This window comes from Cyprinus carpio, chromosome B9 (genome assembly GCF_018340385.1).
Source record: "Cyprinus carpio isolate SPL01 chromosome B9, ASM1834038v1, whole genome shotgun sequence".
In the NCBI taxonomy this organism is placed as follows: Eukaryota; Metazoa; Chordata; class Actinopteri; order Cypriniformes; family Cyprinidae; genus Cyprinus; species Cyprinus carpio.
Genome location: NC_056605.1, coordinates 22805956 through 22817124, shown reverse-complemented (window position 1 = coordinate 22817124; position 11169 = coordinate 22805956).

Here is an 11169-nt window from a genome sequence, read left to right as displayed (position 1 = left end):
CTCACATGGAGTTATTACAGTCACTCCTGATGAAATCCAGGGTCCTCTTACTGATCTCTGTGCACTTCTCCCTTGATTAAAAACAAATCTAACAAAGTCATTGGAATCTATTACAATCATGTCTGCCTGTCAACTATTTGGCATCCCCCACTGACGTCTACGCAGATTGGTATATTTTCAATTATGCTAATACAATCATCTCGTTTGGATAACATTATTACAGCACTGTGACATTACACTACACTGTCAGCTTATCATATTTGCGATTACATCTTAATTTCTTTACGAAATTAAAGAGGACAGTGGCTAAATTACCTTTTCAAACATTAATGCACATAATCAGTTCTCTGGTTATTATTAATAACAATAATTATATTTTTAAAAAGAAAAAAAAAACATTATAAGGCTTTAAACATGTTAAAATGATAAGCAGCAGCAAGAATAAGATGACAGTAGACACTTTGAAGAAATACAGAGCACATGCCCTGAAATGAGTGGGATGAGGTCAGGTCATTGTCAGGAATATAAAATCATCTCTCTCATATGAAATAAGGCTCTATAATTGGAATTTCATCCACTTTTCTACTCTAACAAGTGAACAAAGCATTTCGGAAATGTAAAAGTCAGATATAGAAAACTATAATCTTTTAAACTTTAATGAGCTTTAATGAGCTCAAACTCGTGATCTTGGTGCTGGGTGAAATACGGTACAATATAAATCCCAGTGTTTTGATACTGGGAGTTTGAAATTCTTCCTTCACATCCGTTATAGGCACAATCTTTGATTCAGTTCACTGCTCGCATGTTTTCTGCCTCATGCCATTTACAGAGTGAAAAGAACGATCTTCTTATCTTAGCCGTGTTGTTTTATGTTCTCTGCCTAGTTCATTTATTAGAACTTGAGGAATAAATGAACCTGTTTCAAACTCAAGGTCTACATGCCTTCTAAGGATTCCAGTACACCAATCCTAGTAATTGCTGTCAGGACCACTATTTTTTATTTTTTATTTTATTTTTTTATTATACCACTATGTTTTCATAATCTTTCCATTCTCACAGGCTAAATGCAAAAAACATACTCTACAATGCAACTGGTGTAGTCCAATTTAAACAAATGACTCTTATACTGTAAAAAAAAAAAAACAAAAAAAAAAAAATTGACCTAATTAAAAAAAATAAGGTAACCTATCGCAATCAACTTGTTAACTCAACTAGCAACTGACAACTTAAAAACTTTAGTTCATCTAATAAATAAAAGTCAACCTACTGAGTGTTAAAAGATCTGTCAGAGCAACCAAAGATTTTTTTTTAGCATTTAGCAATGCTAATCTTTTTTAATAATCCTCTTTCTTTTAGATTTATGTTTATTTTCCTACCTATTTGCCTCTTCAACTAAAGGCAAACATTTAATGTACCAAATGTTAAAAATGTTATATCCCTGTTATTTGTTTCCTGAATGTTTGGTCTTGAGTTCTTCCTTTTCAATTAAAAAGTTTGAAAACTTCATCAAATGTAATTGGTCATCACAAGAGGGTTATTATTCTCTCAATTAATGTCCGGCACTAATAGTTAAATAGCTCCTTTCACAGAAATGGACTGATTTAATGACTCACCCTTCAAACTCTCAGCCAACTCCGTAATGTTTTGTGGGTGGCAAAGTGACAGCTTTTGTTTTCACTTCCTGCCACCAAATAAAGTGAATCAAACACACTATCACTGAAGATGTTTTCTTCAGTAGGTGGATTTGAGTGATTACATGAAAGTAACATGAAGTAATTATTTTTCATCAAGACCAGCATAATTAAAGCGATCTTCAGCATTACATAATACCATTAGCACCTCATTATTATATTGAAACACTGCCCTTCCTAATTGCTGTTATAGATTTAAATGTTGTTCAAATTAATAATAAGAGGCTTAGATCTCTATTTTGCCCAGCCTTCATATTATGGTATTACTGTCAGTCTTCAGCTTATTTATAAGATCTTCTGATTAATTTTTTCCAAGTTAATCATAACCTCCCACTGTAATTGAAATATCAAACACCATGAAAAGTAATTGTTTTTATATTGTGATAGTTTTGCCATTCCGATTCCAAAAAAAAGAGGAAACTTCCGAAGAAAGTTTCACTTCTGCATTCTTACTACAAACAGTGGACTATTGAGATCCTGTCAGCACCCTGCCAGCCCCTGTGTGACAGTCCCCATCTAAGCTCTCTTTCTGATTCACTTTTTCCCTGCTGATATTTCCATATCAGCCACTATCAGTTAATGAGGCCCAGACTGTGGTTCTGCACCTGTGGAGCACTGCAGAATCAATCTGGAGGACTGCACAGGGATCTTCAGCACCACGGACAGAGATTCAATCATCAGCCATGAGTGCAATCCACCTGTAGAGATTTCAGGTACAGTCACTTGCGTTACCTTGATGATTAGCTCACAGGTAGAGCTCACAAGTAGAATCAAATTTCTGTTCTTTTATAAAACAAGACTCAGAACTACCTGTCTAGTAAAGTAGCCCTACACCACTACGCAGCATGTGACGTGACCTCTTTTTTCAACACAGAAAAATCTAGATTATACTCAGACACCGCTCAAAGCAATTTGCTGGGTAATGTTTTACAGGCTTGAGGGTCTTTTTTGCTGGTACATAAAACTTTCTGACCGTTCTTATTACATTTTTACCTTACGGCTAAGCAATGGAGGAGGCGTCCAGACAGCTGTTGAACCAAACCTCCTGCAATCCCACTTTTGTTTGCATTAATACCAAATGAGATTACATGAGCATTTCCAAACTTTTACCAGCAGACCAGATCCATAACCTCTCAAGCTCTAGGTGTAAATATGTAGGTTGGAGCAGTCAACCGGATATGGGAGCCACGTTTAGAAAGACAGAGGCAGCCCTGACAGTTTTGTTGAGACAGACGAGAAGGAAGAAGAATTTCAACCACTTGCCTTCAATCAGAATCCCTCACCATGTTTGTCAGAGCACCGCCTGTCATCCGTGGGTCTCATCCTCCATATTAGCCTGCCTGTCATGGCAATCACTCCACTGTTTGGTCATTTCTCTCCATCACTATCTCATTATGAGCCGTCAGTGTTTATGTGGTCCTGACGGCCTTGGCAGGTAATGAAAGAATGCCGAGATGCATTTGGTCTCTGTCTCGCCCCACTCAGAGCGACTGGGCTTTTCTAATGAGGGATTGAGTGGGCGTAATGAGACAAGCCTGGTGTTCCATCGACATGACCTGCCTCTCCACAGCTCACCATAATTTGAAAAAGTTCCCTATTTCTGTTTGCCTGTACCACCTGTACGCTGTGGGCAAGAAACACTTGGGTATGCCTCAGGGAGCGCCGCACTGCAACCTCTGTGCAACCTATTAAACTGCCTGAACCAACATGCTATCTTGTTAAAAATGAATTTCAACCTACTTTCCTTCTGATTTCCTTATCTAATTAGAAGCAAATTACAGAAATGCAGGACGCAGTCATGCTCAGGATGATACATACCTGCACAATACCTAAAAATAGAAGTGAAGTTCATTTCCTGCTTCAATGTAAGTTAGGCCATGCTAATTAGCAGCAAAAATTCTCAGAATTCACTGCATCCCACCAAGCTGGAAAACATCAGGTATTGTTCATAGTACAGTACATTAGCATTTCAGAGACATTGAAAAATAAAGCGTAAATTAACTTTATTGGATACTGTCAGGCTCTCACTAGTGTGATGATTACTGTTGGATCTCTCGCCTTCTGTGATAATAAATCCCAAATATGGATTTCATTTGCAGCAATGTGACTGGAAAACAAAAAAACATTTGCTTGTTCTTACCACCCATCGGCTGATGTCCCAGCGGACCTCAAATGTAATTTTGTGGGCGAAGACCAAGCTGCAATTCTCCCATGTGTCTGAGTCTGTTGAGATGTGTTCCCTGGAGAGTGGATCTTCTTCACTTCAGTGCTATGGCATTATTCCTTTATCTGCAGTTCTTCCTCCCATTTCTAGACCGCAGTGCACTCCATCAATTTCCCCTGACAGGATGAAAGAACAGGAACAATGGAAGCAGGCTTTCAGAATTATTGGAAGTCAGTCTCATTTTCATTTTCATTCTGATCAGCCCAACAATAGCCTTGCTCTGGTCACATCCCTAATGCATTCAGCCGTCATGTGATGGACGTTTGATGACTGCCATGATCCCATTGGGACGAGTTAAGTTTTTAATCCCGGATGCGCTCGTGTCAGATCATATAACGTGTCAAATTTTGAACATACTACTTTGAATGGGAAACATTTGATCATGAAACAACCATAACTTAGTTACTTTTAATTTTGCATTAATTATACTTGGGCTCTCACACAGTGCTACTCATGAATCTAAGTGGGTCTCATTCACTAATAAATGACATTTAAGTGGAGAGAAAAATTCTCATAAAATTCCAGCTGCAATTTAAACACATTTGGCTTTTATCCACATTCTATTATTGTAATTGAAATATTTTTTTTTTTATAAATGTTTATATTTATTATTGTTAAAAAATAAATAAATCATTAAAATATACAAATATTAATATAAAAATAATGTGTGTGTGTGTTTCTTTAAAAAGTTGTTTATATTTTAAAATCCAATAAACCTTCTCCCACTCTCACCTTTACTTCTCACTTCATTATTCTATCTAAACAAACATGTGTATGCATGGTTAATGAATACGGCCCAGTGTGAGCTGGGCTGAGCTTTCATAGCTTTGCCAAACATAGTATACAATTCTGTAAAAAATGTCTTTATCTTGTATGAAGTCTCCCATGCAGCTAAACTCCAGGCTGAGATGACTAAGACAAAGACACAGGCAGAGCTCCACCGCTCAAGGGAGCCCCAGTGAGCCTGATTAGTGCATTCACCGAGTGAGTTAAGAAATCGATTGCTGACCCCGACTCCCTGAGATGCACACCATCACTCAGAGGCCAAGCGCCCCCCACCATCTCCCCAACAAACACATACTTTCAAAGGAGCCCCATGAGCAGCAGCTCTTTGTGCTCCCTCACAATGTGGAGGAATCATGGGAGAGAAGAAAAGACTCAATGCCCAAAGAGAAGCGTGCCTACATTTGTCTCACGAAAGCACACTATGTATTTCTGTAGTTTATTATAGGAACGCATCACCACAGGGGTTGACAACATAAACACGAGAGTATTCTTTGTGAGAAGCCGATAGGGAATATGTTGCAGTTGATTTTGCGGGGTTGTTTTGTGTGTGTTAAAACTTTCTAACTAAAGCTATAGCTCAACTCTTAAAAAAAAAGAAGAAAAAAAAGTTAAAAACAAATTAGGCATTTGGGGCCAGAATAAACTTTTAAACTACATATTAGGGATCTACAAGCTGTTAGATCGATTTGTGCCAAGCAACCAGACCAGGTATTGGATAAAAGAAGAACCATTACCATTACATAACCATGGCAGATAATATGCTCACATCTCTTTTTCTTTCTTTTCCTGAGCCTTGTTTAAAAACTAAAGCACAAACATTTTTAGCAGATAATGTCCATTGGAATATTTCATAGTTTATCTTAAAAACTGGCTTGAATTAATCAATATCTTCCATCTCCAGCAGGTAAAGTGGCTCCACAACTTTACTCAATACTCTCTATTTAACCCAAAAAAATAAAAAATGAATAAAAATAAAAAAATCCCCTAAACCAAGTGCAGAAACTCTTTATATAAAAGTTGTGGATTTTCAAAAAGAGGTAACAAATTGTTTATTTGTTTGAGGTAATGGATTAAGCAACTGAGGAAATAAATGCATTGTATGTACTGTAAAGAGTTTTCTATGAGCCTCAGAGAATCTCTCCATAAATGAGTTGTACAACATGGCACAATATAAAAGAATGTTGCATTAAAGGCAAATACTGATGAAAAACACTTTCAAAAGCTTGCAGTTTTTCGTCTTCCATTTATTGTCATTGTTCAAAGTGAGTTTTGTTCATTTACACACTCAACAATGTGCAGTTGAAGTCTTTTGTTTATGAATGCCACACTTGCATAACCATTATTCATTGTGAGACTGTCATGGGCAAGATGGTATTTAAAGCTAATTTGCATATGCATAAATCAAAAATATCATGCATGGAAACCAAGCTGTCTCTGCTTTCCTTTTTGTTGAAGATGAAAAAGGAAGTAAGGATTTACAGAAGAATTTGCAGTCAAAGTCTGGAAAGTCTGGTGCTCTGAGAGGGTCAGTGATGTTGATGATAATGAAACGGCACAAAGAATACCTATATCTGTTTTAGAAAATACCTGGAAAACAGAATCTTATCCAGTCAAACTGTATTACTGCAGCACTACTTCACTGCTCATTCATATTCATCAAATGTGCATTGTACATCTGAATAATAGCGCTGATTTCTACATGCAAAGAATGCTTGCCTACTGAGGTAAAGAAAGGTATGAAATTATGTTTTTCCACACTTAAGTAACTATCAGACAGACAATTTTTTATTATAGAGACAGTAGACAGGCAACAATAGGAATGGAACACGACACAGGATGAATTCAAACCTCCATCTCCCATATGACCACAAACAGCTTACTAACTGCTGCAGCACAATTTCGATAGCACCAATGATTTTGGGAGAATGCATCACTGTTTTCACAAAAAAAAAAAAAAAATAAATAAATAGCAGCACAACTGTTTCCAGCACAAACTAATTGTTGTATAAATTAAAATATATCACTAATATTACTGATGTTGATTCAGTAACCGTTTTGGCAAATTTAATGAGTTCTTTCAGTGAATGATTCAAATGGTAAAAGCTTTTTCAACAAACAGGTTCCCTGACAAACCTCCAACTATCATTTAGACTGGTCAGGATTCTCCACAGCGTACCAGAGAAACACAAAGTAATGTTTTTCACTGGAATCAGCTACTCTGACTGATGTCATTCGCTCACTTTGCAATATATCCACTGGCACCTCAGCCTTGGTATGCTAGTGCAGGCGGTGAGGTAATGGGATTACGATGTGAAGCAGAGAATCTGCTGGACATCCTGCCGAGTACAGGGCTTTGGGAACACGACAGTGGCTGGGCCGTAGCTCATCCCTATGGCCTCATTTGTCAAAGTCCGTGTCTGCACCAAGGCAGAAAATGAGTCGTGTCAATGGCTGCGAAATTAGGAAGTAAAACAAGGCCCTATGAAGTCAGCGGCTGGTACACCTGTCAAACGGATACTGAATTCCAACGGCCAGGGCTGATTGGGACAGGCAAGTTTCCACTTTCGTAAATGGCATATGAAAACTTCAAAGCGCTCTAGTGATAATTCAAAGAGACTTTTGAGACAGAGGACTCCAGAGTAGGAAAGTGAGTCACGAGGCAGAGACTCAGAATTTTGTCATATTAAAACCCGTCGTAGTAAAAGTCTGTACTTTAATTGGATTGGGCAGGCCATTATCAGCTCCGCAACAACAAATCCAATGTGACAATTCTCCCATGGGCCTCCACCAGTGCCTCATGTTTTCAACTAGAGCGTGGGACTCAGCTAGAACATTCCACCAATTATACATTACCTCAAATGGTCTCAGGGTTGATGTATTTGTGCTGCAGAATAACATTTTGTGGCCGGAGGTACACGTTGGTATATTAGCAAATGTTGCGCATTCAAACCTGATGCGAATGAGATGTGATTTCCTACATCGCTGCCTTTCTCCTTGCATTTCTTTGAATCTCCGCTTTAAGATTCAGTACCTGTGAAGGTGACATTGAAAATCAAATGAGCAGGAGCTGTTATCTCCAAATTATGAAGTCAAATAACACTAAATTATTGCTACAATATTCCCAGCTCAGACTAACAGTGTCTACACTTTCTAAGTAAGCTCCTAATTAGCCCACAGTGCATATGTGATATCTTGCATAATTACAGAGGGACATGTCATGTCACTTCACGTAGAAGTATTGCACATAGACGAGATCAGTGATCTTTGCTCTCGACACCATCTTTAATGGAATGCTTATTATTTAGAGGTGTCTCTTCCAGCAAGACTATTAAGACAGCCGCCAAGAGGCCATATTCAAAGCAAAGAGAAATGCAAAGAGAAAACATTTGAGCACAAATGGCATTTCAACAGTTGTTGTAATTTAAAGAGCTGAGGAGCAGGTATATGCACTGAGAATTCACAATTTGCTCTCAATACACCTAGAGTAGAAAGTGAGGAACATACTTTGAAATATTCTCCAATGAGCTGAAATGACACAAAAGTAAATCTCTGAGGAGAGGAGCTGTCGAATCTACCAAATATCCTGAAAATATAACAGGGCTGTGTGATTTGAGAGACACTTTCAAATATTTGATGACATTCACATGGCAGCTGTGACCTTAGAATCAACATGAGCAGGTTTCACTCCTTTTGAAAATTATCCAGTTTGTTTCATATTATTATTGCTTAAAAATGTAGCTTGGCGTGATTGCTGGAAAGGTAATGAGCGGCGACGGACTGCTGAACTTTATTCTCATTAAAATTTCATCTGTGAAATAAAATTGGAGAGTGAAAAATGTCAAATATAAATGAAGTGAAATAACAATGACATGAATATGAACAGCTCATCTTGATTTACATCATAGTGAGGTCATTTAAGAAGCTCACGCTGCGTGAATTCTTTTTAACAAGGTTTGAAAGATGTTTTTGTGTCACCAGGCATTTAGCAGGTCACTCAGTGAGGATTGTCTCATTTTGACAACACACCTACGATCAAGCTTATGTCTGTGAAGAAAAAGCTAAAATGAAATAAAGCAATATTGTACATTTTGTGTAGTGAGTTACATGTAACATTTATCACCTAGTGTGCCTGTTTAGTGACCCGTGTTGTTGTAGTGTGTGTGACGCCGATGCTCTGCCTCTCTCATGCTAACAAATCCCAAATTCACATTACAGTCTTCATTGAGAACTCAGTCACCTATGAAAACAATGTGTCAGCTTCCTGATTGCCTCAATATCGATGACCTTGAGCTAAAAGAGCATGGAGCACACCTAATGATGGGGAAGAAACTCACGCAGCCTGGCATAATCGCTGATCCATTAGGTCACCGACAGAGGAGAAATACATCTGACAGACAAAAAGTTTGTAAAATGTCTATAAAGAGAAGAAGGCAAATAATTTAATGAAGAGCTAAACTATTTGGAACAACACATAGCACACTTTTGCAATATTTTGCTTGGTTAAAAAAGTAAATATTCTGATATCATGTAATATTTATTGTTTAAAAATAAAATTATAAAATGTGTCTTTTCAATATTTGATGAAAAATGCAAGCCTGGGATATGCATTTAGTATCTAAATCATTGAGGAGACAATGTTATTCCTGCCAAACTTTTTACATCAACAAGCATAGCTTTTGTAGTCAATTTTTACTTTGGCATATTACCTTAAAGTAGACCAGAGCAGACATGGTGTAATATCCTTGAGGCAATTTAGTGATTTCCCTTTTCGTGACACGAATACAGAGTAAATAATTTCCTCCATTTTCATGAGATTTTTAAACATGGGAGAGTGAGTCAAGACAAATTTTCAGAGAAACTCATTTATGACTTCTTACTTTTTCCACTTGTTTTCTCTCCAGTTTATTTGACAGATGCTGAGGCAATCGAAGGAACAGTAATTATTTGCTTCATTTCTAGATGGTGATAATTAATCTTGTGTCAGAAAGATTTCATCATCACCTGGGGAGTGAGTAAAAAATCAGTAATGCTCAAAATTATGTATTTGTAGACATCTCATCTTCCCTCAACACCAAGTGTTCATACATACATTAACAGTATGTAAAGTATTCCTAACAGTGTTGTGTCTGTGAGTGAAGGCTGGTTTTGGAATAAAACTTTTTAATGTAGTGGGGAAAAAAATCGACCAAAGCCAGTGGCACTCATCAAGGTTGCATCATTGCATTTATCTGAAACGCTTTACAAATGCTAACTATTTTCCAACCATGTAAATTCAGGAGCTAAATAACTTTTCATTTCTTTAAAAGAGGTTTCCTAATAGCATTAAGGGCTGTTGGGGAATTTGCCAAACTTTGGCCAATGGAGTGAGATCTATGTCTACAAGGCATGTTGGACAACTAGCATCAATGAGAAACTCTTTAGATACGCTTCCTTTTCACTTCTATCCACGATTCTTGACGCCCATTATGAAGGGGAAACTCTTTCATATACTCAGTGCTATTGAGTTGCAGGAAATGGCTTTTGGAATGCTTTGATTTTAATAAGATGCCCCACTTGTCAGTTGCAAATGATGAGATTTGCATTTCCTTATGAACAGTCTGCGGACCATTAATTAGTGTTGGACATGATGACATGATGCTATAAAATGCAGACAGTTATTCTGTCCCGGGGAAAAGCTGTTGAAGCAATCATGCCGGAGACGGGAAGCTATGTCACCGGCTAATGCAAATTAAGCCTGTTTCTCATTCAAATATATGTCTTTCAAGGTCTCTCGATTTAAGTCAAGTATTAGAGAAAGCAAACAGTTTTTTAAGTGAAGACAGAGCGCCTAGTAAAAATCCTAAGCAACTCCACAGAGACCTTCCATACTCACAGAGTAAAAAATGAATTGTGCGAAACCGGAGTCATTACACTTCAAACACACAAAATGCTTTTGTTCGTTCACCAAATGTAAATGCCAGATCAAATCCCACAGGACTGTGGGTGCGTCTGTAGTGGGGAAGGATATGGAGGTAAATCCTGCACTAAAATCCAACTTAATTCCACTGTATAAGCAAAGCACCAAGCTTCCTCCACACAAATTCTCCCTTCTGTTCTGTTAATCTCTTAATGCGCACTAAGCGTCTCACAAGCAAAGTCCTCAGTCCCCTCATTCAACCTAAATGAGTAATAAACTTCAGAATGGAGTTTTTATGTAGTGCTGATAAATGTACCCAAAATCACCGGTAGAGCAGAAATCAGCCAAGATCAGCCCTATATCAAAAACTGTAACATCTCATCAAGCACAGCATGATAATATTCAGCGCACAGTCATCTCCAAAACAGAGGATTTACTGGAACTAAAAAAACAATTAGCTTGAGAATTGACTGCTTTATTAACCAGATGAAAATTCTGATGGAATCTCTCCAAGCAGTCTGAATTTCGGCTTATTCCCACTGTCTTGAACAAAAAGTTTTGTAAAGAAAGTA